Source organism: Osmerus mordax, chromosome 4 (genome assembly GCF_038355195.1).
Source record: "Osmerus mordax isolate fOsmMor3 chromosome 4, fOsmMor3.pri, whole genome shotgun sequence".
Classification (NCBI taxonomy): domain Eukaryota; kingdom Metazoa; phylum Chordata; class Actinopteri; order Osmeriformes; family Osmeridae; genus Osmerus; species Osmerus mordax.
Genome location: NC_090053.1, coordinates 3,250,202 through 3,276,794, shown reverse-complemented (window position 1 = coordinate 3,276,794; position 26,593 = coordinate 3,250,202). Strand labels below are relative to the sequence as shown.

The 26,593-nt window shown below is 48.0% G+C and overlaps 1 protein-coding gene across 10 annotated transcripts in view; it reads left to right on the top strand.

The window, feature by feature from the left end:
* LOC136941953 (pleckstrin homology domain-containing family A member 5-like) overlaps positions 1-26,593 on the top strand; it is a 70,657-nt gene that overhangs the window by 1,575 nt on the left and 42,489 nt on the right. The window lies entirely within an intron of this gene.

Genomic DNA, 26,593 nt, shown 5'->3' with positions numbered 1-26,593 from the left:
ATACAGACGGTGAGCAAAGTGTCAGTTGGTCTCAGTTTCAAACATAAACATAATTCACATTTTGACCATGATTGTGCTGGTGTGTATGTATATATGCTGATAACTTGAAACCGTTTTTGCATTTGTGTTTGTGGGAGTAAAACAGTCATGTGTTCCACTAGCTCAGGGAAAGACACTTTCTATTCCTCAAATTTAACTCCCACCCTTCTCAACTATATTCGAGAATTCTATTTACGATGTGATGTTCACCGAAGAGGTTAGCTGAGGTCACCATGTCTTAACGTTTCATTCCATTGGCTTCATGACAGGAGTGTGCGTAATCAGAGACCATCATGTGATCCATCTACAGCTAGCTACTGCTCAGAATGTGTCACATCCATGTAGATGCAATGCCCTGCCTTGTTGCCTCTCAAAAGTGAAATGTGTCAGACACATGAGTGAGCCTTTGTGTGTTGGCACATGCTCTACTCTGCATGAATACACTGCAGCTTCCATTTTTTTTTAAAGAGGAAGAGAGAGAGTGTAAAGAGAACAGGAATGCTGGAGAGTAGTCACATTTCCTCCGATCCTCACTCCTCTCTGTGTTAACAAGGCAATCTTTCCTCATGAATTCGAGGAGCCTTGTGGCATACTGCCAAACAGTAGAACAGAGAGGCAGTAATCTGATATTCCAGTAAAAAATCACCAACCAAATTCTGAATGACATGAGGATGGTCTCCGTCAGAATTTGGTGGCGATTTTCAGAAAAAGGTACACTTGACACAGTGCATTGTCATGCATTTGAGGTTTGTTGTGAAACTTTTGAACTCAGACTCAGTCTGATAGGGAACAAGCCTTGCCCTAATAAGTATGGAATCTATTAAACATACTTATCTAGTCTGCTGGAGTATGTCGGCGTGAGAGATTTGCTGAATGAGAGACTTGTTTTGCGGCTTGGTTGCTCGGCCGGCCACATGGTGAGCACTGAGCAGCAGTTCTTGCTGATGTCGTCTCTATCCATTTGTGGGCTGTGAGAGAGTCGTAGCGAGGTAGGCCACAGGTTGTCAGTGTGATGTGGGGGCTTGGAGCTTGGGAGATTTGATTTGTTGATGTCATTGTGGGCTTTGAATCAGTAAAGGTCACTGCAGATGTTAATCAGATCATTTTCGCCCGACTGAGCTGCAGAATAACCGAGGTTCTGGGTCGTTTGCTTGCAGAATCGTGCCAGCATGGCCTAAACCTCTTTGTTTTGAAGAGCATAGTTTCAACTGCCAGCTAGCTCTCTGCCAGCAGGGAGTAAATCACATAGTCAGGAGGTGTTAAGCTGTGAACTAGGAGTTTGGCTGTTGGTTGTTGTGTTCAGCACTGCCACTATTGAGGGTGGCACAGTTCTTGATCATGTGTTCTGTCAGTAGACCTTTGTATGCAAGGAGAGAGTCAGAGGAGAGACGGTTGTTATCTACCATTTCAAAGAGAAGAGCTACTTTTACTCTTGTATTCTTTTAAATCAGTTGTGCTCCTACAAGCAGCATGCTGTAGAGTTAGTGAAATGAAGCCTGTTTTGGTCACTGTGCCTCCCTCACTTCCCCTGCCTGTCACAGTGGAAGGCCCTCTCTTCGGTGGCCACAATAGCCTCTCATCATCATCCTGAGCTCGGCAGAGGGATGAGGTGGTCAATGGAGCGCATTGCTGCAACTACTGCACTCCCAAGCTCCAGTCCTCTGCCAGTGTCGTCTCTCTGGGCCCCTTGAAAGTATTCAGCTCACCAAGGATCTCCTAGTTGAGCTGGAAGAACAGGTCCTAAAACGAAGGACTGAATCCCAAAGCCTTGCTGCTCTGCCAAGAGCTAATGGGATAATCCACATATCAGAGAATCGGTGTTTCTCCTCCAGCTTAACTCGTCTGTTTTACAGCCCTGTACTGAGATTGTAGAGGGAGGCAAATCGCTTATTGGACACCCAGTCAGCTGTATGGATCTATCCTGGGATCAATGACTCGAAACAGAGGCTCCTTTTGATAGAGACTACAGTGATCTTCTAATTCCCTTATTTTATGCTGGCAAAGTACGGTGTGTCATAGGTTTTAGTGTGGCAGGTTTAGGTACAGAAATCTAAATAGCGCTGTTGAGAGATGGATTGAGAGATGTTAAACTTCTACTCTCTCAATGTTATTCATTCATTCATTTAATTGCCTTTAATTATGGCATCCCATCTCATTTATATTTGCAGTGAGTGGCCAGGTCTTTATGTTGGTTATGTACGACATTTCTGTTGATTTATGTGCAATAGGAAAGCCAAAGTCATTAAGTTCCTCATTATAAATGTATAACCTAGCTGTTCTACAGTAAAGGCCTACAAATAATTCAGTCAACAATGCTATGAAAGCAACATTTTCTTTTTGGGTGCAACGTTGCAGTTCAAATTAATGTTGGCACGGGACCCACAGCCAGGGCAGTGACGAGGCCTAGACCTACTTCTTTTGCAAACTCATGTCTGTTGTCGAGACAGGGTGCCAAACCATCTGACAGATTTCATTAATCCAAGGGGCACATAATCCCATATTTAACCTAATCCCTATTTGGGTTGAGGTTCAAGTAGAGGGAAAGACGAGAAATTGGCTAAACTCAACATTGAAGCAATGATGTGTCAGCGTATAAATGGACACTAATGAGCTCTGTCCTCTGTGACCGATGTGTGAAGGGTCTTTGAGCACTTGGAATGAGCCTTCCGATGGTGTGTATCTGCTCAGTGGTGTCTAGTGGCTTGACTGTTGTGGCGATGCAAGATAAAATATCTTGGATGAATGTTGAACCCCAATCAAATGATGAGGGTCCATTTTGTGCCCATAAGAGTTGTTTACAGCGATTAGGCCTGTAGACTTTTTTTATGGAGCTATTTTGATGCCAGCACAAAGGGAATCTGCATTTAATAGTTTGTAATTTGAAATGTTAAAACTAAATATTGTATGTTAAATGTTACAGATTTAAATGGAATCAAATGGGTTGAAATCTAATGTAACTGTTATTGGCTCTTATCGGATGAGTACTTCTCAGTTCAAACTCAGATTGATTGTAACGAGGGACTGTTATAGTATTTGTGGGTTAATGTGTACAAATGTTTGATAACATAAAGCCTTAGCTGTGCTGTGGCTGTGAGTTTTTCCAGGTTTGAGCGTTCGATGAGTAGGTTGAGCCAGGGCCAGGTTAATCATATTTTGGTTCTGTCTTTCCAGCTAAAAAGAGTAACCTTTTTGCAGTTGCTAAGGATATGAGGAGAAAGGGTTTGTGTGTCAAAGATATTTGGATAGTGGGCAGATCTCCTAGCCGAGCACTGGAGGGGCTGTCAGGGAGGCATGTTGAGGACCTCCGGCCGCGAGTCTATGAGTGGGCATGACCAGAGTGAGTGGATGTTACTCTTTCTGAAGCCCACAAGGAAGAGTTTACAGTGTGTGGTCTGTAAAATGTTATGTTGTAGTTCAGTGTTTCCCCTACGTTTACAGCTTTGAGGGGGGGGCGACCATGTAGAAACAGAAATGACATGCCGTCGTGTAAATAAGATAAATAACATTAGGCCATTTAGTTTGTTTAATAAAATAGCAAGCTTTAGACCTGTTTTATAGGAAAGGTAACCTTAAATGACTTACTTTGTGATCTGGCGCTACATAAATGTTCTAAATTAACTTGACCTTCCAGGGGGGGTGGGGGGTGGGGGGGGCGTTGGGCGCCCCCCTAATATAATGGTAGGGGAAACACTGTAGTTATGTATTGGTGTTGACCTTTGCATGTGAATGTATTGATGCATATAGTTTGCCCGTTTATTGCAGTATCCTGTAGATTGGAGGTCCATTGGTCTGTGGAGATGGATGTTGACCTATCATGAGAACAGGAGGGTAGATAATCAGTATCAGTTTAAGGAGGTTCGCAAAACATAGGGTGGTTGCCTACAGAGAGTATCATTGTCGTGGTCTTCCCCTAATGATTTAAGTTTCAAAGATTCAATTTCAGTCTGTGAAATGCTATTTATAATTGAGAAAAACAGTTGGTTATTCAGTTTGAACATTTCTAATTCAAAACTGTTAAATGCTGATTCAGTTTGTGCTGGCACTGAAATAGCTCCATACTTCTACTATCGCATGTCTCTTCACTCCCTATGTTTCTTTCAGGCTTCATAGGGTTTTCTGGACTGTTGTTGAGACTGTTTTCGGACTGTGCTTGACTGTGCTTGGTGTGTCCGACCCTACCTCTTACATTTACACTTAGTCATTTAGCAGACGCTCTTATCCAGAGCGACTTAGTTAGTACAGGGACATTCCCCCCGAGGCAAGTAGGGTGAAGTTTCTTGCCCAAGGACACAACGTCATTTGGCACGGCCGGGAATCGAACTGGCAACCTTCTGATTACTAGCCCGATTCCCTCACCGCTCAGCCACCTGACTCCCTACCTGACTACCTCTTAATTCGGGGAAAAGTTTTTCCCCCACAGGACCTCCATCAAAGTCAATGTTCTTTGAGGACATGGTGGAACAGCACAGCCCTCCTCTGTAAACTCCAATATGAAACATAAATATTTGACTAGCTAGTCGGCTCTGCCACCACCATATTCATTAGGCTGCTTCATTCCTCCTGCTGCATTATTCATCCCACAGAACAGAGGAAAGCATGTCAACTGAAATCTGGCCAATATTTTACAAAAGTCTCCCCAGCGTGTTCCTGTATGTTTGGGCTGTAGCTGATGCTGTGCTTTAAAAAGATTAGCGAACTCTCCTGACTGCAGGACATGACAAGCACGACTCATCATCACAGACGTTTTACCAGTGGATCAATAATTGATACCGCTGCTTTCCAAGAAAACCTATCTTTCTATTATGCTCCTTGGTTCTACAGTAATGATAACAGTAATTGCTCAATGTTGTGGCTTGTATTTACCCAATGAAAACCTATTACGTCCCACAAAAAATCATGTAGGTCTGCTGCCTTGTAGTTATTTTAAGGGTTAGGCTAGCGACTGGGTCACAAACTGTGTCCTGACTGGAGAAGGAACCTCCAGTCTGTCTGCTTAGGCACATCTGCAGCTCCACTCACGCTTCTCGCTTGAAACAGAGAGAATCATCATCCGTCTAGAGTAGGAGGAGTTTGGGGGAAGTCTTACTGGATCTGTTGCGTCACACGGCCCTCCCCAACCTCAACCCTCTCTTTGGAGCTGCGGCTCCACGCCCACGGGCCGGAGCTGGAGCTTCTAAGGCGTCTATAAAAGCGAGGCGTGCCGTTATCAGATCTGCAGGATGGAACAGCGTGTCACAGACGCGGAACGCTTGTGGATTTGTTTCATTTTGATGAGTGATGCTCTGCTCAAGTGAATCAGCTCGCAAGCTAGCCTGCCCGGCAGACAAGCCCTGGAATGGCTCCCCACTGATCTCACTTCAGTCAGAGGGGAGCGTTTGGTACTCAGCTAATGGGGCTCTGAGTCTACCTGGCTGCACACAGAGAGAGAGAACGGCAGGGGGGCAAGGTGGCCGGATTCATCAGGGAGGGAGTTCCTGCTCTGTCCCCCTACGCACGCACACACACACACATACACACACACACACACACACACAGTCCCAACCCACACATCTCAGTGTCTGAGGCAGCCTTTGAACTTTGAATAGCTCTCTCTCCCAGGAGGATGACTCTGTCAGAGCATAGCGTTCGTATCGATCAGACAGAGTTATCTGGGAAAACCCAAGCGGGAAACTAGGCTCGAGCCGTGAAGGGAATGCGTGAAACAAAAAGAGAAGCGTGGGCCCAAGGGGTTCCTCGTTCAGGCTGTTCTAACAGGCCACTCAGTGAGAGGGTAGCTTTGTTGATGCACAAGGTTCCCCATCGTTCCTGTTATGGCTTGCAGGGGACTCTGGTTCTGCTGCAGTCAGACTCCACAGGCGCTGAGGGGAGTGTTTACTCCCTGCTCAAGGGAGAGGCTGACAGTTGTGTCGCTGACTCACCCGGCCACTCCTGTTGAGGATCTTTGTGTGTGTGTGCGTGTAATGAGATTTGGGAGGGGAAACCAGCATATCTGGATTGGCTGTTCGTCATGTCTGTCTCTGGCTCCACGACTCTGGAGTCCCCTTGAGTCCCGTTGCCGCAGGCAACAGTCAGTCAGCTTTGAGCTGCTCCGACCGCTCTCATGCATTGCGGTCTCTGTGGGGTCTCTGCCATCTGGCGAGCTGTGTGTGTGTGTGTGTGTGTGTGTGTGTGTGTGTGTGTGTGAGAGAGTCAAGGACTAGGGAGATTTTCATGTCTATGACTGCCCCAGGTGCTGATTAAGGCCTTTTCTCAATGCGAAAGCTGGCCCGAGTCATGCCACGCTAGAATTCTGTTTGCTTCTCTGATGATATTTCATCGGATTCACTGTTGATCTTATTCCAACTGATATTGTTATTTAGAAACCGCTCGTTCATGGACGGTGCTTTGGCCAGCATGGCTTCAAAACCACCGACCAACCAACTTCTGTTTGATATGTAAAGGTGGGAAATCGACATGCGCACATGGGTACCATGCAAACAGGGGCCTAGTCTTCAAGCCCACTCCCCCTGCCCCATCCTGGTGCAAAGAGAGGGTCCCCAGTGTGGTTTTCCTCTGTGCGTGGTGACAGATTCTCTCACCGTTGGTGTTAGATCTCAGCCCAGACCTGGCAGAGACCGGGGAGCCCTGGGCTAGGGCCAGACCCTGTTTCACAAGACCTAGTCACTTTGTCTCGCTCAGTTTCAGCTTCAGCTGGATAGATGCACTGGCTCTCGGACAGGAATCCTCTGTAGCCACAGACTATATAGCTGAGCCCCTCTGAGTGGTGAATGAATGTTCTTCCTCAAGGGTTCGGTCGTGGAATAATACTTTGGCTTCAAAGCCTCTTAGCAGTGCGATGTCTTTGATTCGAAGCTCAGAGCAGTTGAGCTTATAGTAAGGCTTAATCCCAGTTTTGATCATCTGCTATGAGCTGGCCTTTGCTGATCATGGGCCAGGTTGAGTCCAAGGGACAGGGCTGGCTTGTTGGAAATGGGATTGTGTCTGTATCGAGGTTCTTTACTGAGCCATATCAATCTGTTATCACTGTAGACTGTAGTGTCAGCGGCTTCATTCTATTCTGCACCCCAGACTACGTCGCGTAGGCGAATTTGTAAGAGTTTAGTGAGAGAAACACACACTCGCTCACGTACACATACCCACATTAGCTTTCCTCGTTGCTCTGATGGCTAATTTACTTTCCCTTTGAGTCCCCACCAGCTACCTGCACTGCACACATGCTAAGTAGGATGAAAACCCAACCTGTTGCTCCTTTGTGAAATCCATTATCTTGTCCCTGTGACTCAAGCCAAGTTTTTATCCTTCTAAACAAGGATGTGTGATAAGCTGTTTAAAAGAGTATTGTGCCCATACAAACAGCTCTCTCTCTCTCTCTCTCTCTCTCTCTCTCTCTGTCTCTCTGTCTCTCTCTCTGTCTCTCTGTCTCTCTCTCTGTCTCTCTGTCTCTCTCTCTGTCTCTCTCTCTGTCTCCCCTCCGGTGAGCACAGTTCGGTCCAGTTGTTGCCCAGATTGTATGTGTTGATTCAGGGGCTCTGGGAGGCTGGGGCTCTGGGAGGTTGGGACTCTGGGAGGCTGTGTCTCTGCTCACACCAGGAGCAGCTGTGGGAGCTCTCCGAGCGCCATGTAAAAAAAGAAAAAGTCCAGCCAGTGCTTGGAACACGATTTCTCTTTTCGAAAAACAAATTGTTACAATTTCACCCTGCCAGCATAAACAGGCCATGGCAGAGTCCCTCTGTCTTTCCTAGCTGCGCGACATCCATCTCGAACCATAAAGGAGACCTGTTTAGAGAAGGAGGCTAAGCAGCACTTTACCTCCTCTCCCACCATCGTACAGGGGACTGGAAGATGAGGCTGGGCAGCATTGATGTGCTGCTTGCTGCCAAGTTTTCAATTTAGCACCAGTCAGAGAGAGATTAATGTCCCACCCTGAGCCTGGAGCTTTCGTTGATTGTTATTAGACATCTGGAGAAGACCAGCGATGCTGCTGATGGTTTCCGGTTGTTTCCGAGCGGACAGCAGCTCAGCTCTTCCTTCCCGAAGCCGTTCCTACGCTTCGTACGCTCCAGGGTTTCACCGGCCTCGTCAAAACTCTCACGAGACGAGAACAACCTTTTAGAACAGGTGCATGCAAATTGCATGGCATTATTGTAATTGTATCCCTGCCAAGCCAGCCTCTTGTCCCGCTGGGTGTTTTGTGTCTAAGACAGGATGCAGAGGGATCTCGAGACAGTTGCAGTGATTGGATAATGTATTGCATTTAGCACTTCACTCACCAGCGATGCTGCTGTTCCACTAGCTCCCACCCACTCCCCTGTCTCCCACAGACCCACAACTACATTCTCCACGGCGAACTTCCTATGTGTGTGCCCACCCTTTTTTTCCTGGGAGACCACTGCCAACAGCCTCAACAAACACCTGCTGTGCAGTCGACTGACTATCGTATCACATTGTCTCACACGCTGACGGGATAACCAACAGCTCTGGTAATCAGTGAGCTCTCAAGACTGGCTGGCTTCTCCACTCCCTAGAGCGCTGTCCGTCTGTCGTAGGTCAGCTGACTCCCGGATAGTCGACAACGCGGACAGTACTGCCCAAAAACCCTCCTATGCTCCCTCTCGTTGGGTGCTATAGATAGCCTGCCTGCCTGTTGCACTGGAAGGGGATGGGCATCGAGCCTGGGCCCCCTAAACAAACACAGCCAAGGGGGTGTTTTTTTATGGACTTGCGGAAGAAGAAAAAAAGTTGTTCTGATGGAGCATTAGTTTCCCTGCACAGCTCCCTGCAGCTTCCTGCTAGTTTTAGTGGCAGGGTGAGAGAGGGGGTGGGGGTGAGAGAGGGGTTGGGGGTGAGAGAGGGGGGTGGGGGTGAGAGGGGGGTTGGGGTGAGAGAGAGGGGTAGGGGTGGGGGTGAGAGAGGGGGGTTGGGGTGAGAGAGGGGGGTGGGGGTGAGAGAGGGGGGTGGGGGTGAGAGGGGGGTGGGGGTGAGAGAGGGGTTGGGGGTGAGAGAGGGGGGTGGGGGTGAGAGGGGGGTTGGGGGTGAGAGAGGGGTTGGGGGTGAGAGAGGGGGGTGGGGGTGAGAGGGGGGTTGGGGGTGAGAGAGGGGGGTGGGGGTGAGAGGGGGGTTGGGGTGAGAGAGAGGGGTAGGGGTGGGGGTGAGAGAGGGGGGTTGGGGTGAGAGAGGGGGGTGGGGGTGAGAGAGGGGGGTGGGGGTGAGAGAGGGGGGTGGGGGTGAGAGAGAGGGGTGGGGGTGAGAGAGGGGGGTGGGGGTGAGAGAGGGGGTGGGGGTGAGAGAGAGGGGTGGGGGTGAGAGAGGGGGGGGTGGGGTGAGAGAGAGGGGTGGGGGTGAGAGAGGGGGTGGTGGGGTGAGAGAGGGGGGGGTGGGGTGAGAGAGAGGGGTGGGGGTGAGAGAGGGGGGTGGGGGTGAGAGAGGGGGGTGGGGGTGAGAGAGGGGGGTGGGGTGAGAGAGGGGGGGGTGGGGTGAGAGAGGGGGGGGTGGGGGTGAGAGAGGGGGGGTTGGGGTGGAGGGACAGGGCTTCATAAGAGCGTTTAACGGGCTCTCCTGTACTCTGTTGTGATTCCTCCGTCCAGCGAGGCCTCCGCCATCCCTGGCATGCTGTGTCACAGGCGGGGATGAATGTTGCTGCAACACGAGACACCAGGTTTAAATATAGGTGCTACTCACGCTGGGGTAAATGCAGCACTCCCACCCTAGTGCTGTTCTTCACACTAGGGCTGTGCCCCCCCCCCTCTCCTTCCCCCCCCCAACACACACACGCACACATGTTATGCTGTTCCGTACAGGAGTTTGTGTTTGATCCATCTATGCTTGGCTTTCTTTTATTAGATATGGGAGTGAATACGAAGGATTTCTAGGTTGATTGATACTGGAATAACTTGTGCTGCAGATGTACTTCTTTTGGTAGAATAATGGTAGGACCTCTGCTGGCCGATTTGGTTAATTCACCCAATGATGATGATGTCTTGTTGGACTTGGTTCCCCCTGGCAACCGTGGACCCCATAAATCCACCGTCCCTGGCAACCGTGGACCCCATCAATCCACCGTCTCATCTGGGGATCCAGATCTGTAGCCAAAGCTGAAGTTCAGGCTTGGAGTTGGGAGCAAGACATGGACCGGAAGATTGCAGCTCGCCTTTTTAGAACATTTGTTTTCATTGTTTATTTATGGAGGAGGCGGTGTCATTAGTCATGCAGTGTGACAGTGTAAATGTGTACACTTGAAGTTCCACTCCCCCGGTTGAAAGTACGTAAGCTGGCCGGCTGCCAGATTCCCAATTGGCTTTACCCAACGAGGTGTCTGAATGACTGACAGGACAATGCCCTCAGAAACAAATATGCCACGGATCATGGTTTTATACCGCAGTCAGCCAGTGTCTTGTTTGCCTTCCCTGATTTCAAGTTCCTCCCTAAGAGAGAGAAAGAGAGAGAGAAAGGCGGCTTGTCTTTGTTTACGCAAGGATCCACTCCACTGATGAAATGCATCACGGCCTCTTCTCTGCCAGGTTGAAGTATTCCCAGAGCCCTGAGGAGGAACTCCTTACAGGCTAGCAAGACGCACGGAGGACAGAAATAACCGCTCTTTCGCACTCTCTGAGGGAGATGAAGGGTTGAAACCTTAATAGATATGCTCAAGCATCCAGGCAGCAGCTGCAGCCATATGTGCGTTTGTTTGTTTGTGTCATTGTTTTCGTGTTGACTTACATAAGCTCCAGTAATGAGAACGTGAACTCCACACCTGACTGGAGCTCTTTAAAGTGCAAATGATTTCTGCAGACGCTCCATTTAGTGGTGACCCCCAAACGCAAAAGTAACCAAAGCCGCTCTCGTGACACAATAGTTGTTGGTGTGTGCTGTCAGGGAGGTGACTGAGTGCATGGGACTTACAATGATGAGTCACAATCATGTGTCCAGATCTGTTCCACCCAGTGTCTGTTGAAAAGGCCACACGGTGCCCCCGTAGAATCATGAGTTCAGGTTCCTCTTACTCTACCGTGCATTTGTTACCCTCCCAACTGAAACGCTAGCAGTGGCACGCTAGTCTCACATGCACTGGCCCCCCTCCCCCAAACTGTAGAGGCTTACGATCTCAAGAGACCTTCTTTTTTTTTTTTACAGTAATTTTTTTAAATAATTATCTCCCCCTCTTCTCCCCAGAAGTGTCCTAGTCCGTTCACCCTCTGTCTGGACTTTGCTTCAGAATTAGCTTCGATGATTGGCTAGGCTGGAACTGGAATGGCTGCCGGCTAGTGTCGAGCTATTACCCCACCACGCTGGCCTCTAATGGACTCTGCTGTGTGGAGCTCTCTCTAGGGAGCAGAGGGAGGATTAGGAAATGCATTGGACTGGCTGGTCTGTTTTATTCTCCCACTGGTTCTAGGTGTGGCAGTCTCATTGCAACACCTTGCCAACAGGTTTCCCAACAGACTGTGCAAGATTAATGTTGTGGCCATTGGAGAAGGTATTTTTGCGCAGTACTTGAGCGCTACATTACAGCAAGCCAACGAACCTTACACAAACAGAGCTGTGTTTTCCTCTTAGTATGGTTGGCTGTGCAATTCAAAGGGGTGTGTTTAGAGAAATATGACGTCAGAAGGTTTTTTTTCAGGTGCTGTTTGTGTGCATGTTTAACTGCAATGTTAGGCCCTTGTGAGACTAATGCTATGTTTACACCGAACGCAAAGCGAATTTTCGTGCGGCAAGATTACATGTAAAGTCAATGCAAACACGCCTATTCGCATCTTTCGCTCAAGTTGAAAATGTTCATGGTTAGCGATGAAGAAAAAAAAACGAGTGAAAGAGAAGGAGAGAAGGAGAGAAGGAGAGAAGGAGAGAAGGAGAGAAGGAGAGAAGGAGAGAGGGAGAGAGGGAGAGAAGGAGAGAGATGCAACAATGTCTAAAGGAAGCTTTGTGCGTTAACGTGTTTTCTACACGGCTGCCAGCTCATCCTTGGTCGCTCCATGCATGCGAGGGTGTCAGCCCTGCTGAAACCTTTATTCCTCTAACATATGCAATGGAAAGATGAAAGCGGCTTTGATCTGAATTAGTTTGAGGTTGAACATGTCTTATTTAATTGAAGTCATTTTTCAGGATCGAATGTATTCTTTGATCAAGGGGGATTTTGGCATGGACTCTCTTATTAGGTAGTGGCAACTTCCTTTTAATAATGCCTTCTGGAGAGGAAATAGCAGGAAAGGATGCACAGAGCAGTTACTTTAAGAGAAAGAGACTGGTACAGCCATTTTCTGATACATTTCTATAATAATGATTGCTGAGGTGTTTCATAATCTGTGTGCGCGCACATGTGCATATTTCCTGCTTTAGTCTGAGGGCGTGTCTGTTCAGCGCCTGTGCCGAGAGATCCTCTACATCAGTGGTTCTCAAAGTGGGGATCCCTAGGGGTCCGCCAACCATAGCCAGGGGGTCAGCAAAATGATTTGCCATAAATTATAATGTTGTAAAATTGTGCTGTATCATTACAAAATGAAAAAAAAAAATACAATAGTCTACAGATGGGGACCATTTGCACCAATAAAACAAGCATATTGTGCCCATTTAAGAGCACAAAGGGTGTGCTGAATGGGGGTTATGATTATGGGGGTGGGTCCTTGGAACATTTTCTCCCCAGTAAGGGGTCACTGGCCCCAAAAAGTTTGAGAACCCCTGCTCTACATAGCGTAGTTCTCTGCTCTGTCAGTAATTAGTGTGAGAGAACCTCCTCCTCACCTCTCCTCTCTCCTCTCAGTACATACGCAGGGTCTCTGAGCTGAGTGCTGCAGAGGCAGTGATCTCATTTCAAGTGTGTGTGTATCTCAGCCTGGCAGCTCTCCCAAAAGCAGGGCTGTTTCCTCACTCCAGCTGCTGCCCTCTGATTCGTCTGTTACTGCTCTTGTATGACAATGAATTGAATAGTTACAACCAGCCCACCACTGTTGTGTGGGAGATCTTTATGTGTGCATTCCTTGAGTCATCGACACAAGATGATTTCTTTCATGTTGTGTTTTGAAACGCATCCAGTTGTTTGGCGTGCAGAGGTAGCAGAGCTGAATGTGAGAAGCAAACAAACAAGATTAAGTCCACAGCCTAAATGGATCCTTACGCCACAATCACATTGGTCCTGCCCATTCTCCGAGTTTAATGGAGGAGATCGACCAACAGAGGGCAGCAGAGCACCAGCCTGTGTTCTAGAAACATATGACAAACGTTTCATGCAGTCTTAAATCAAACCAGATTTATGTATCTAGCACAGTTCTGTGTTCTGCCATTATTCCATCAGTGCTGTCAATGCACTTCCATGGGGTTGCTTGAAGAATGGTATTTTCTGACTTCTTGTTGTTGCCTTTTGTTATATCTCTTACTGTACATTGTGTGTTTGCGATAATCCAGTAGGATTCCTGAGGAGGTTCATCGGTTCTCATACAGGCATACTTGTTTTTTCTTCTTTCAAATAGTGACAAACATCGTTTTGGAGAAGGCACTATTGTAAATCTCTAGGCCAGGGTTGTCAACCTCAGCAGCTCCTGAAGATCTAAAAAAAAAAATACAAAAACGTGTGGGTTTTCACTCTAAACACGATTCAGCTCGTCAACCAACTGAATATCAGAATCAGAATCCGGTTTATTCGCCATGTATGTTATACAAACACGGAATTTACTGTGGCAGGGAGGTGCAAAACACTAAACATATACGAATCTTAAATTAAGTAAAAGTACAAAAGTTTAACTATTTCTAAGGACTAAACAATCTAAGAATACAACAATTTAAATATAAAATAAAATGTATATAAAAATAAGAATAGAATGAGCAGCATGAATGGTCAACATAGTGCTTATGCATACTGAATTTCCATTAGATGGACTTATAATAGTTAAATAAGTGAATGAATGTCAATGGGAGTCCTTGGCCTTGTTGAAGAGGCCAGTAGCAGATGGAAAGAAACTGTTCTTATGGCGTGAGGTTTTGGTCCTGATGGACCGCAGCCTTCTGCCAGAGGGGAGTAGCTGGAACAGGGAGGGAGGGGTGGGAGGGGTCTGCCACAATCTTCCTCGCACGCCTATCAGAACCAGATGTTCTTGAGTAGGGTTGGGAACAAACACCAACAGGATGTTAGCACTCCTCCAGCCCTGGGTTGGGCAGTCCTGCTCCAGGTCCTGTACGGTTTGGTGCTGCTGCACTGTGGTGTCAGGGAGTCAGGTGGTTGAGCGGTTAGGGAGTCGGGCTAGTAATCTGAAGGTTGCCAGTTCGATTCCCGGCCATGCAAAATGACGTTGTGTCCTTGGGCAAGGCACTTCACCCGACTTGCCTCGGGGGGAATGTCCCTGTACTTACTGTAAGTCGCTCTGGATAAGAGCGTCTGCTAAATGTCTAAAATGTAAATGTGTCACGGTGTACCTGGCTCAACCAACCAGGTGAGGGCGCTGTTGTTTAACTGACCACTGCACCCCTTTCCTTTCGAATGAACAAGCAAACACAGAGACCTGCAGTCCCCTTCCCATGTGTTCCTTTCCTGCGCCTGCTAAATCAGTCTGATGGAACCTAATGCAGTGATACCTGTCGGCTGGTGATTCGACAGCACACCTTATGCCCTGCAGACCCATCCTAGTTCAGTGGTTCCAGGGTTACCAGGTTCCATGCTGATAACTGACTGATCCTCCCTTGTTTTCCCTTCTCTTCCTTGGGGTTGCCTTTGTGTGCTGCCTGCTCCACACCAGAAGAAGAAGAAGAAGGACCTCGAGAATGAATACTTAAGCCCACACGCCATTGATTTGTCTGAGTGACTTTAATGTTCAACCGAGTGGGCTAGATCTGTGGGAGTATGACTGTTTTTTTAATTTCTTGTATCTCTTGCTCATGCTCTGGAAAGGATAGTCTCTGGCAAAAGCCACTGTTTGGAGTAGTTTGGCTGTATCATTAGTCCGAATGGAAAGCTTAACCAGACCAAATAGGATCTTGGTCAAATGTAGGGACTTTTAACAGGCAGCCCTTACTTCTGTCCATCACTGCTACTCCTCATAACGTCAGATCCGTGCTCCCGTTCTGTGGCCTCTCCCTCGGCTGTTCCCTGCCCAGGCTCTGGACGCAGACAGCTGTCAGCTCGGAGAGGGAAATAGATTTGAAGAGATCCTCAACTGAAAGCTGCCAGTGGTTCTATGTGATGCTCTTTCTCGGATGCTGAATCACTGACACCCCCCCTCCTCTTCCCCCCCCCCCCCCCCCCCTCCCCCCCAGCAGGGAAGTGCTGGAGAGATAAAGGCATCTCTGAAGAGTTTCCTCCCAGTCATGGATAATGGTGTATTGATTGGTCTTACAGAGGCCCACGTGCTGTGAAGTAACAGCATGAGGTCGTGAAAGGAGATCGCTCTCCTGCTTGTGTTTGGTCCTGTGTGTGGGGGATGAGACACAAACTAACTAGCTAGTCTGTCTGTTGATCAATAGGATGTTTGTTTATCCTGGTCAAGGCTATGGGGAAACCCAGAAAGCGGAGGGCCTCAGTAGGATGCGGAGATGATGTTGAGGGAGTGAAACGTGATGGAGGAGGACAATAGGAGGCCTACTGGACCAGAGGGGGCTCGTGCTGAATCATAGCAGCGTCTCGGATTTCTGCTCTGGGCACTGCCCTAATTTCCCAGCGGTTCTCTCCACGTCCCCTCGTCCCAGAGCTGCATTGATTGTCCCAATTTCAAATATGGATCCAACAGGATGCCAGAGTATGACATGGTATCAAATGTGGATGTGGGGCGCTGGATCTAGCTTCACTTTGGAAATCGGAAGACTGAAGGGTGGAGTTTGTTTGTCAGATTTCTTGTCGTCCTTATAATTGCACATACAGTACAACTGCAACTGCAACTTAGGATCTATGTTGAGCCGTTGCTACCAGCCCTCTATTATCAGTGATTACAAGAGTTTAACCAATACTGGTCTTGTCTGTAGGGCTGTTGAAGACTGGTCTAGTCTGTAGTCTGCAGGGCTGTTTAATACTGGTCTAGTCTGTAGTCTGCAGGGCTGTTTAATACTGGTCTAGTCTGTAGTCTGCAGGGCTGTTGAATACTGGTCTAGTCTTTAGGGCGGTTGTTTAGAATGTTGTGATTCCTGAGATGGAACATCCTCTACATTCGTCCACTTCCTTTTTCATTGTACAGGTAACATGTTGTTGCCAAACTCTGTCATCAGGGAGTACAGAGAACGACAACCCAGAATGTCAGGTTGACAATTATCACTGAGATGTTGTTGACAGTAGACTGGTCTGAGCCGGTTTCTAGAACAGAGTCTGAAGAGGCAGGCTGCATGGGCTGTTTGCAGTTTTGCTCGTTGCCACACAGCGCACAGTCTGCTCAGTCTGGAGACCTACAGGACATGTTTATTTATCACCACCGTTTGTTCATTTCGCGCCAGCTTTGTCGGTGTCCACCAAAAAATGAAACAAAACAAATTGTGAGCCTATTGAAGCATTTCACACACAATTTCCCCTTCAATGGCAAATAAATCTAGTATTATCAAGATGGCAGCGTTGTTGCAGTGCCGGTTAGGTCTGTAGTTGGCAAGCATGCACTGCATTCAGGGTCCCCTCTGTGTAGGCTCTCACACAGGACTGCACTCTATCTACCCTACATTACACACACACACACACACACACACACTCGCATACGCTCTCTCACACAGGACTGCACTCTATCTACCCTACATTACACACACACACACACACACTCGCATACGCTCTCTCACACACACACAAACAATCATACACTCACAAATGCTTTCTCACACACTCACACACACACCCTGTCGACCCACAATCATACACTCCCGCTCATACAACCCTAACGCAGAACACACACACACACACACCCCGTCGACCCACAAACAATGATACACTCTCACATATACATTCTCTCTCTCAATCACACACACACACACACACACACTCCCTGTCGACCCAGTTAGTAAGCCATTACTTCCATCAGTCAGCCTTCTGTGAGAGCGTGGCAGTGCAGCCGTCCCTCTGTGTGTGTGGAGCCCCACGGCCAGCCCCGCCCTGCGGGGGCCGAGGAACTGGAGCATCCCTCCTCTCTCCTCCACTCCTCCTCACCACCAGGCCAGCAACCAGCTCTGGCCCTGGCCCTGGCCGCGGCTCGGAACTTTCTGGAATCTCTTGATTCTGGTTGTGGTTGCGACTCGATAGCTGCGACTGTCCCTAGATGGGCCTCTGATGACAGAGAGATCAATAATGCCCGTCGCCTGGGGAAAGGGATTTGTTTACGGCTGCTGCTGATGAGCAGAGATTGGATTTTTGCACACACACCCACGCACACACGCACACACGCACACACGCATACGCACACACACACACACATTTACATTACATTACATTTACATTTAGTCATTTAGCAGACGCTCTTATCCAGAGCGACTTACAGTAAGTACAGGGACATTCCCCCCGAAGCAAGTAGGGTGAACACACACGCATACACACACACACAGACGCATACACACACACACACAGACACACACACACGCATACACACACGCACGCACAGACACACACACACACGCACGCATACACACCCTCAGACACACACTCTTGCCGGCCGTACCGTCAGTTTTATCGGTTGTATCAGAATTAGGCCACATTGGTGGAGCTGCAGAAGCTTTGGCCCCGTGGCAGGCCAACTGAGCATGCTCAGTCTGCGGAACCTTGGCTCGTACCACTGCACTCACCCACACTGGTAGCTCCACCTCGCTCACGCTCAATATCCTCTGGAGTTCTACTCCCTTGTCACCTGTACTCTTTGTACACCTGTAGGCTTTTTTTTACTGTCTTTTACCCACTACAGTGTAAAAGGGTGCAGCTTTTTAACTTTAGTTGAGCTCAGAGTAGGAGAGGATGGTTCTAGAGCAAGCTTAGATTCCTTGTGATCTGGAGTTCTGGAGCTGTGACGGAACGAAAACCTCACTGACAGTCACAGGTAAGCACTTCAAACTAGCTTACATAGTCCACCTGTGACGGAGAACATTGATGGATATTTTGGTAGAAGTACAAAATGAGGGCCATAGTTTTGGTTACAGATGATATTTCAGCGGCTCTGTTTCTGCTGGTGATGGAGTCTGACTGCAGGGATGTTGAGTCTCTGACTGAAGCAGGTGTAGTATGAAGAGTGCCTTGAACCAAGCTGTATACTATGTGAATTATGTAACCCTGCATTTATGACCATCAGTCCATTAATGTAGCTCTGGTCGGGGGAATGGGAATCATGATGATGATACTCACAGCTGGCGTCATGTTTGATATACTGAATATATTTCTTCCATCCGCCCCTCCCCCCTGATGTTGAAATCAGCCGCACCTGTTATTAATAAGCAGCCGTGCCTCTCAGGGCTCCTCCGTAATCAATTCCAAACAAGGAAAGCAATCTTGGGGAAATGAGCAGTTGGAATGAGGCCCGGGTCTTTATGATGCTGTGGAGAGAGGTGCTATTTACCGTCCGTTCCCCGCGCCTGCTGGTTCCTAATGACTTTCTGCCATTGGTCTTTTGGGTGCCCCTGTCTACATGGATGAGGTTATTACCCCCTTATCAAGTCTCTGAACACGGTGCCTTCCCCAGACCGCCCGACACATTACAGTTCCGCCCCCTAGACTGAGTCAGACCATCTTATTAGATTCCCATTAGCTACCCTGTCTGTCCTCCCAGCCATACCATGGCTATGAGAACACTGCAGAAGTGAGTAGGTCTGACCGCCGTTGCCCGTCCTGTGCCTGCGAGGGCTCTGCCAGTCGACGTGGGAGAGAGTGATGCGTGATGGTTGTCGTGTCCAAACCGCTCTCTTATCTAGGACATGACCTAAGGATGTCTGCTTGAGTCAAGGCAGAACCAGTCACGTTTTTGCGTGACTAGTTTTTATTACCTGGTTTCTTGTTTTCTAGGTTGAGTGAAGGGAGGGGGGTGGGGTTGGGGGGACTGACTATAGTCCTAATCTAAATCTGTGGTCTAATACACCATGAAATAGCTTGTTTTCACACAAGCAGATGACCTTCCGACCAACCAATCAGATTCTTTATCATTCTTTCTGGTGTCTTGAACGGTAGGTCTCGAACCGAAGGTGTTCTGGCTCTGTGACTCCATGATTAAGCGTTTAAGCGATTTGGGGGATCGTCCACAGAGCCTCGGAAAAGGTCAGGCGTCAATTCAAGGGATTTTATTGACATTTGACAGCATCAGGGGGGCTATTTAGGGGTAATGGTGTGGAGTCCTTCCCCTGTAATTGCAGTGTTAGTATTGTAATGTGTACACAGAAGACCCTCATCATCCACACATGCAGAGCCAGTGGAAATTATCCCCCCTAATTAGACCCAATGTGATCCTTACTTTTCCTTGCCACCCTTAAGTGAATACTGTTAGATTTCAGAAACTTTCGACACATTCCTGTTTTAGAGGAGAGAAAATGGCATCGAATGAGATGCTGACAGACTTATTGTTACCTACAGCGGTGTCACCCATTATTGCCACCGTTGCGTAATCCTAATCCTTCAATGTAAACAAGGGAGGCTGACTGGCTTCCGCTGTCAATCCTGTGATCAGAGATGCTCGCTGCCGCTACCGTGTCTCTTCGCACAGCGAAATGCTTCACGTGTTTACTGACGGTTCCACTGAGGTGGAGAAGCGAGGAAAGTCGGCTCCTGTCAGAAGGAAAGCAGCGAGGGCTTGAGATGTGCTGTCGGGGGGGGGTTCTTCAGGGTTCTCCTGCTACAGCGCCTCGCCGGTGCTGTTTTCACTCGCCAAACCTGGGAATGTGGGCCTGTCAAGCAGCCAGGACGTGGCAGGTGAAGAGGCAGCTGGCCGTGTCCCTCGCAGCCCTGTGATGGCGCTGGCCAGAAAGCAGCGTTGTGTCTGAGGTAGAAGGCCCTGGGTTTCCTGGACTGGAGTCCCTTATTCTATCTCGCCTCAACACTACAGCTTGAGACATCTAGAACTATTGCTCCCCGCGTGCTCGCTCTCAAAGTTTTGTGCCAAAGCGTGTTAGTTATGGTCCATCTCAGGGCCCCCCCAGACCAAGGCACTGTGCCTCCAATTAGCATGTCTGCTCTTGCATTAAACACATCTCAGATACAGGCTATCGATTTTCAATGTCTCATTAGTACAGTGGGTAGTTCTGGGGGCCGAAGCCTGTGATTATGAGCACGCAGTGTGGCGTTGTGATCCGTGGCAGGGTTCAGTTCCGCCAGACTTCCTGCCAGCCCGAGGACGCATCGGGTACACAGAGCGCCTCATTGATTGTCTTTTGTTTTTGACCTCTGCTAAATGGCACTTCCTCTTGATCTTCCTCAGTCTGTGCTGTTGAGGGCTCTTCTCCTTTTCTCATGCTACCGTTTCACCATTTACTGAAATATCATTGTTTAGTTTTTTGGAGAGGGACTTCACAACAGCAGACTCGTCACTGAGGGAGCTAAGGACCGTCTCTCTTGGGTATGATCAAGATTTTTTAATCACCACGTCTAAGCCTTTAGTGTCGTGTAGTTTCGATACGATGTATGCTGTTGGTTCAGTCGTCTGAAGATGAGGAGATGGTGGGTGAGCTGCTGTCTTAAGTTGACTCCACGAGTGAAGCTTTCATTTTAATCTGGGTGGCCCAGGCAGGCAAACGAATCTCCACTCATGGCGAGATTACTCAAATCCCGTCAACAGCTTCCATGATGGAGACAGGAATAGCTCACTGAGGTGGGGGTGGGGTGGGGGGAGGCTTTGCTCTTCAGGAACCACACACCCGGCTTCAACACCACTTCTCTCCGCTCCTGGGGGGGGAGTCACCTGTCAAAGCTGAATCACACATCAGCGTGTGATACTAGGTGTTTCATGACAGCCTTTCGTTAAAAGCGCAAGCATGCACAGGCTAACCATAGAATGTGTGGCAGCGCGTGTCACATGCCCATCCATGACCCCTGAAGCCACATCTCCATTGGATGGCGTGTCACTTGTGCGAGCTCCTGCTCCTCGGTCGGTCACCTGGTGTTCTCCCAGAGCTGCCGTCGGGACCTCAGCGCTCAGGCAGCCAAGGAATCTTCCATTGTTTTTCAGCTTCACTCCACAGACACAGAGAAACTGCCCGGGCAAAACGGGAATTTTCCCTCCTCCTCCTCCCCGAGAGGGGGGGGGGGGGGGGGGTCCTTTCTGTGGCCCTCTGAGAGGAGCACTCATAATGGGGCCTCTTCATGCATGCTCGCAGTCCACCCTTCATGGCTTGTTTAGAACACTGGGCACTGCAGGAGCACAGGCCAACACGCCTAGAGGATCCGAGTCACCGTCTACCTCGGGCCACTAACTACCACTGCTAACGTCTTCCATCGCTGCTCCCCGCAACGCGAGCGTGCACCTGCTACGCCTTGGGCGTCTGGGCTTTCTGCTGGCAGGAAGCTTGCACACTAACGGGTAATAACCAGCAGCTGTGTTGGGAGAGAGAGAGGGAGGGAGAGAGGGAGGGAGAGAGAGAGGGAGGGAGAGAGGGAGGGAGAGAGAGAGGGAGAGAGAGAGGGAGAGAGAGAGGGAGAGAGAGAGGGAGAGAGAGAGGGAGAGAGAGAGAGAGAGAGGGAGAGAGAGAGGGAGAGAGGGAGAGAGAGGAGAATGAGTGGGCTGCAGAGCATCCTCTGAGAGTGGATAAACATGTGAATACTCTGAGAGCCTGGGCTCTCTCTCATCTGTGTGACTGCGTGGGCCGGTAATAGGTCTGGAGGCTTTTCCTCTGCATCTACCAGCTGACGATCGGAAGGAGCCCGTAATGGCAACATGCAGCTTAAAAGCACGCTATGATGCATATTGATCCTAATGAATGTGCTGGTATTAGAATGCAAACTACTCTCGCACGACTGAATTTAAAGCACGATGAACCAACATGCTGGTTGGTTTGTGTATGTTGTTGTTGGTTGTTAGAAATGTAAGCTCGCTACTGAACTTTGAAATGTATTTATTTGAATTATCCTTGCTGAGTTTCCTTAGGCTTTATCATTCCCTTTTCTATGAATATAATTTAATTCAGTAGCTTCTAACCACCTAAAGCATTCCTAAACTTGGAACACCACCATAAAAAAACATCATGACTACTGATTGGCCACACTTGAGCCAATACATTTTTGAATGCAAAGGCCTGGATTGATCTCCATCTTTTGATACAGCCGTGTTTGATACTGTACTGCAAGACCAGGGAGTCAGGTGGCTGAGCGGTTAGGGAAGCGGGATAGTAATCTGAAGTTTGCCAGTTTGATTCCCGGTCGTGCCAAATGACGTTGTGTCCTTGGGCAAGGCACTTCACCCTACTTGCCTCGGGGGAGAATGTCCCTGTACTTACTGTAAGTCGCTCTGGATAAGAGCGTCTGCTAAATGACTAAATGTAAATGTAAGACCAACCTCACACTGAATAGTCTTTCAGGGGCAGAGAGAGGTTAGGAAGCGGACATGCTTCTTGGCTCCCAACACTCTTATTCGTCAACAGACCCCTGCATCCCTTCACATCATAAAACCTAGCAGACTGTTCCACATCAATTGGGCTAAAGTAGTGTTGTTGGAGTAAGATGACACAGGGTTTGTGTGACCTTGGAGTGGTCAGCCTCTCTCCACTCCCCTCACATGAAAAACATTCTTGGAAAAGGCATTTAGGCCTTCCACTCCCCTCCGACTGTGTAGATGGGGGTAGGGCCTGGTCCTGACTCTCCCTCTCCCTGCTCCCCAGCTTCCAGCTTGGATGTTTCATGTCAGGAGTTCAGTGCGATGAAGCAGGATCCTCCCTTCCTCATATTCACCCCCCTCCCACACACACACACACTCTCTCCCTAATTCTAAAATGGCCAACCTAATTTCTCTGCTCTAAATGTGCTCTCCTTTCATCTCTGTCGACTCATGTACACCTGTCTGTCTCTTTGACCCTGGGCCATGAGGCTCAGTTGGACCAGATAAACACTCCTGGTCTCTCAGGGAACGCTGTACCTTAGGATGTTGTTTTGGACTTACCTCAACAACAAAAGATAACAACATAAGGACGCTTTTTTTTTTTTTTTTTTACTTTTTTATACATCAGAGTGAGAGATGAACTACAAGAGTTTTAATTCACGCTGTGCATGTGCTTGGTTTGCCTGCAACAGTAATGGACAGAAAATATGAAGGAAATAAAAACAGATGAGGGCAGAAGTCTCAGAATGATGAGAGGGGAAATCAATCTGGAGAGGTAGTACATTAACACGAGAACAGCATTCCCATCACCTACAGTACAGAAACGCACTCCCCTGTTATCCACCCTAGCACTCAGGTCTGAGTTTATGTGTTTGCAGTTGTTTTTATTTTTTGTATCTGGCTTTCCTACAGTGGGCAATCAATCATGTATGAGATGCTACACAGATTCAAAATCCAAATGAGCGTTTCTCTATTAAGTGTTAGCATGAAACGGATTCTGCGTCGAACACGCACTCGGCACAGAACACAGATCGGGCAGAGGACAGGGAGATGTTGTCTGGCTGCTGCTCTGCCTGTGTTGATCCCGTCGGCCTGCTCCTACTTGCTCTACCGTGGCTCTCGTTCTCTCCAGGAGTTATTGTTTACTAAAACCACTCTATTGAAGCGAATCATATTTTATACAAGCACAAAACAGATTGTCGGAGAAGAATAATATAGTGTGGTTTATGGGAACCTACTTGGATTAATGTTTAAAACGGTTGGGAAGTTGTGAGTCAAAGGAATACCTCCACACACAGTTACGGCCCCAGGGTATAACTTGACTGTCTGTGTTAGGGGTCTCTGTTGGCGACTGTGTAGGAGGATTGCCTAAGCTCAATCACGCCTGGCCTTTCCATTAGACTCTAATGATCAGATGGACTGCTTCTATTATCACACAATATACAGTTTCACATGTGGCCAAGTATATTTTACTATGTTTTTTTATAGCGGTATGTGATTTTAAACCTCAAATAACGCAATCTTTTTCCTCATCAACTGTCTTGGAACAGGAAGCCAGAGTACAGATGGCTGAGCAGATTGCTCAGACTGTCCCCCCTGACCCGCTCTGTGTTGGTGTCTGAGCACAAGCCTCTCATTGGCTATGGGGTTCCCATTGCATTTCACATGAGTCCTTTCAGTAGGACAGCCTCTCCCTTCTTCTCTGGCTCCATGTTATCGTGTCGTCCCCCTCCCTGGTTGGGGTTAGGGTGTCCACGCTGCAGCCCTGCCCCAGGTGGTGAGCATATCCCCTGGCTCAGAGCTCCCTGAGGGGGCAGCCTCCAGAGGGCCATGAATGGCTGAAGGGCTGTGAACACACTCCTAATGGATTCATGATGCATTATTTAGGGGTGATTGTGTGTGTGTGTGTGTGTGTTTGGGGGGGGGGGGGGAAGCCAGTGTCTGAACGCTTCTGATATTATCGTTGTTCTAATGCGGAGGAGCTTGGTTTGCCTTCGTTTTCTAAAATCCATTTGATCCTGCTTGGGGGTTTTCTGTATGAGGCATTCAGGCTTCAGAGGAGCTTGAGGATCATAGAGATGTGTGCCTCACCGCTGCCAGCTGGGATCGGCCAATGAAAAGGAACCTGAGTGTCTATTGACTGGCACAAGGAGTCTTCCTGTGCTGTTGACTGCTCACAGCAGGTTCAGGAGTCGATGAATGGTCTGACCACTGGATTGGAGGTCATTGTTAAGGTGTTTTGGGTTTCAATAGCCAGTGAAACTAAGCTAAACCTACTTAATATTCAGATGTTTTTTTTTATTTTTTTTGGTGAACTAATTTGAAACTAAATATTGTGAAACGTTGTTGTCTAATGTAAAGAAATGGGTATTTTGATCGATTTTACAGCAGGTGAAATTGCATTACTTAATGTCGTATGACATCCATGTGCAGGTGAGATGTAGTTTTATTTGGATGCAGTTTGCCTCATCAATCTGCTGGCTGCAAAATAACGAAAAAGGAACGAGGAAAGCGACTGCCAAGCAAGCGCGCTGTTTATTGCTAATGTTAGGTGTTTCGCTCGAGGCTGTTTTCTTATCTGTTCCATCTTTGGCTCCAAGTTCCGAGCCACAGCCCCTCAGCCTCTGCAACTGTTAGTTTCTTTGTCTCCCCTCTAGCCTTTGTTTGCGTTTATGCTGAGAGAACAGAGTGCGTTGGCCACTTTGCTTAGATCCGGACCGTGACATCACGGCGTTCTCAGGTTTCAGCATTTTTACTACGGGCACACGCGCGCGGCAGGACTGACAGCTGGGACGCGTATTTCCCTGCAAGAGCAGTTATCGGAGCGCACTTCATAGGAGACGCTTCAAAGGAGAGGACTCATTCTTGAACTCTACATTTTTGCCCCCAACCGATGGCCCACATCTGGATAACGATTTAAATTCGTGTTTCCCAGATAGTTCTACGATTATCCTTTATCGTCAGTCACGTTGTGGAAGCTTTTTCTCTGTAAGTAAATGCGTTGTATCGTGTGATGGATTTGAATGGCTTGCGACACTGTTGTTTTAACTGTTAGTTGGAATGCATTTGTATAATTTGTACGTTTGTCTTCGACGTTCAGTCAACGTCTATATACTGTTTCTGCACGTTTCAAAAATAGCCTACCAGGGAGTGTGAAAAGGCTCGTGGTAGGATTCGGATCTTAATATGCGTTATTTCTTGGTATAATGGTACCGTGACGTGTAAGGATTCATTGCTTAAAACGGTCTTATTTCAGTGACAAATTTACAGTTCGTAACGAATTTAATATTTTGTTGAATTTAAGGTTGCTAATTGTAAGCTATTTTCTTGAGGTGCATTTCGATAGCCTAATATTTGCAGAGAAATTACAAGGTTCGTAGACTTGTAAGTAGTAGGCCTGGTATAATAATTTACAGGATAGGAAATTGCAGTGTACCAGCCTTGGGCTAATATATGAACATTGACTTCCCCTGGTCAACAAAACTTCTACGAATGCAGACATTCTGACTGTTGTAGCCGCAGGAGTTTTAGCACAAGAATGTTTGGTTTTTATGACTTTATGAAAACACTAGACGATTTTACAATATCTTGGTTTGCATAGTGCTTTTATCATCTTTTTGTTTGTTTAAAAACGACTTGAGTCATGGTCCTACCATCGCTAAAGAGCTAAGGGGTGTGCCTGTGCCTGTTTTTGTTCCATTACCTGGGTCTAACATGCTAATTGGCGTCGCCTAGTTTTAATGGACTTTGTTATGCAGCAAATTAAACAAATAATTAGCCTTTGCGTTTTTCATCGCAAAACCTAAATGGGTAAGATAGATGGTTCGAGAATGTGAGGGAAAGGGAGAGATTTCAGATGTGTTCAAAGGCAAGGTAAGCTACTTCTTTTCCGGACTGCATTACAAAGCTTTACAGCAGGGCTGTTTTTCTCTGTCACTCTTTGGAGGGAGATTCAGGATAATCCATAAAAGGCTTTGTCTGTTATTCACAGTCAATTAAGCTGTAATTGCAGCATTGCCCACCCACTCCTCCCATTTCTAATAGCAGTGACCCAGACAAGGTCTTCTCTAATAGGCCGGCAAGACCCCCTTCTTCTGCAACTGAGGCCTAGA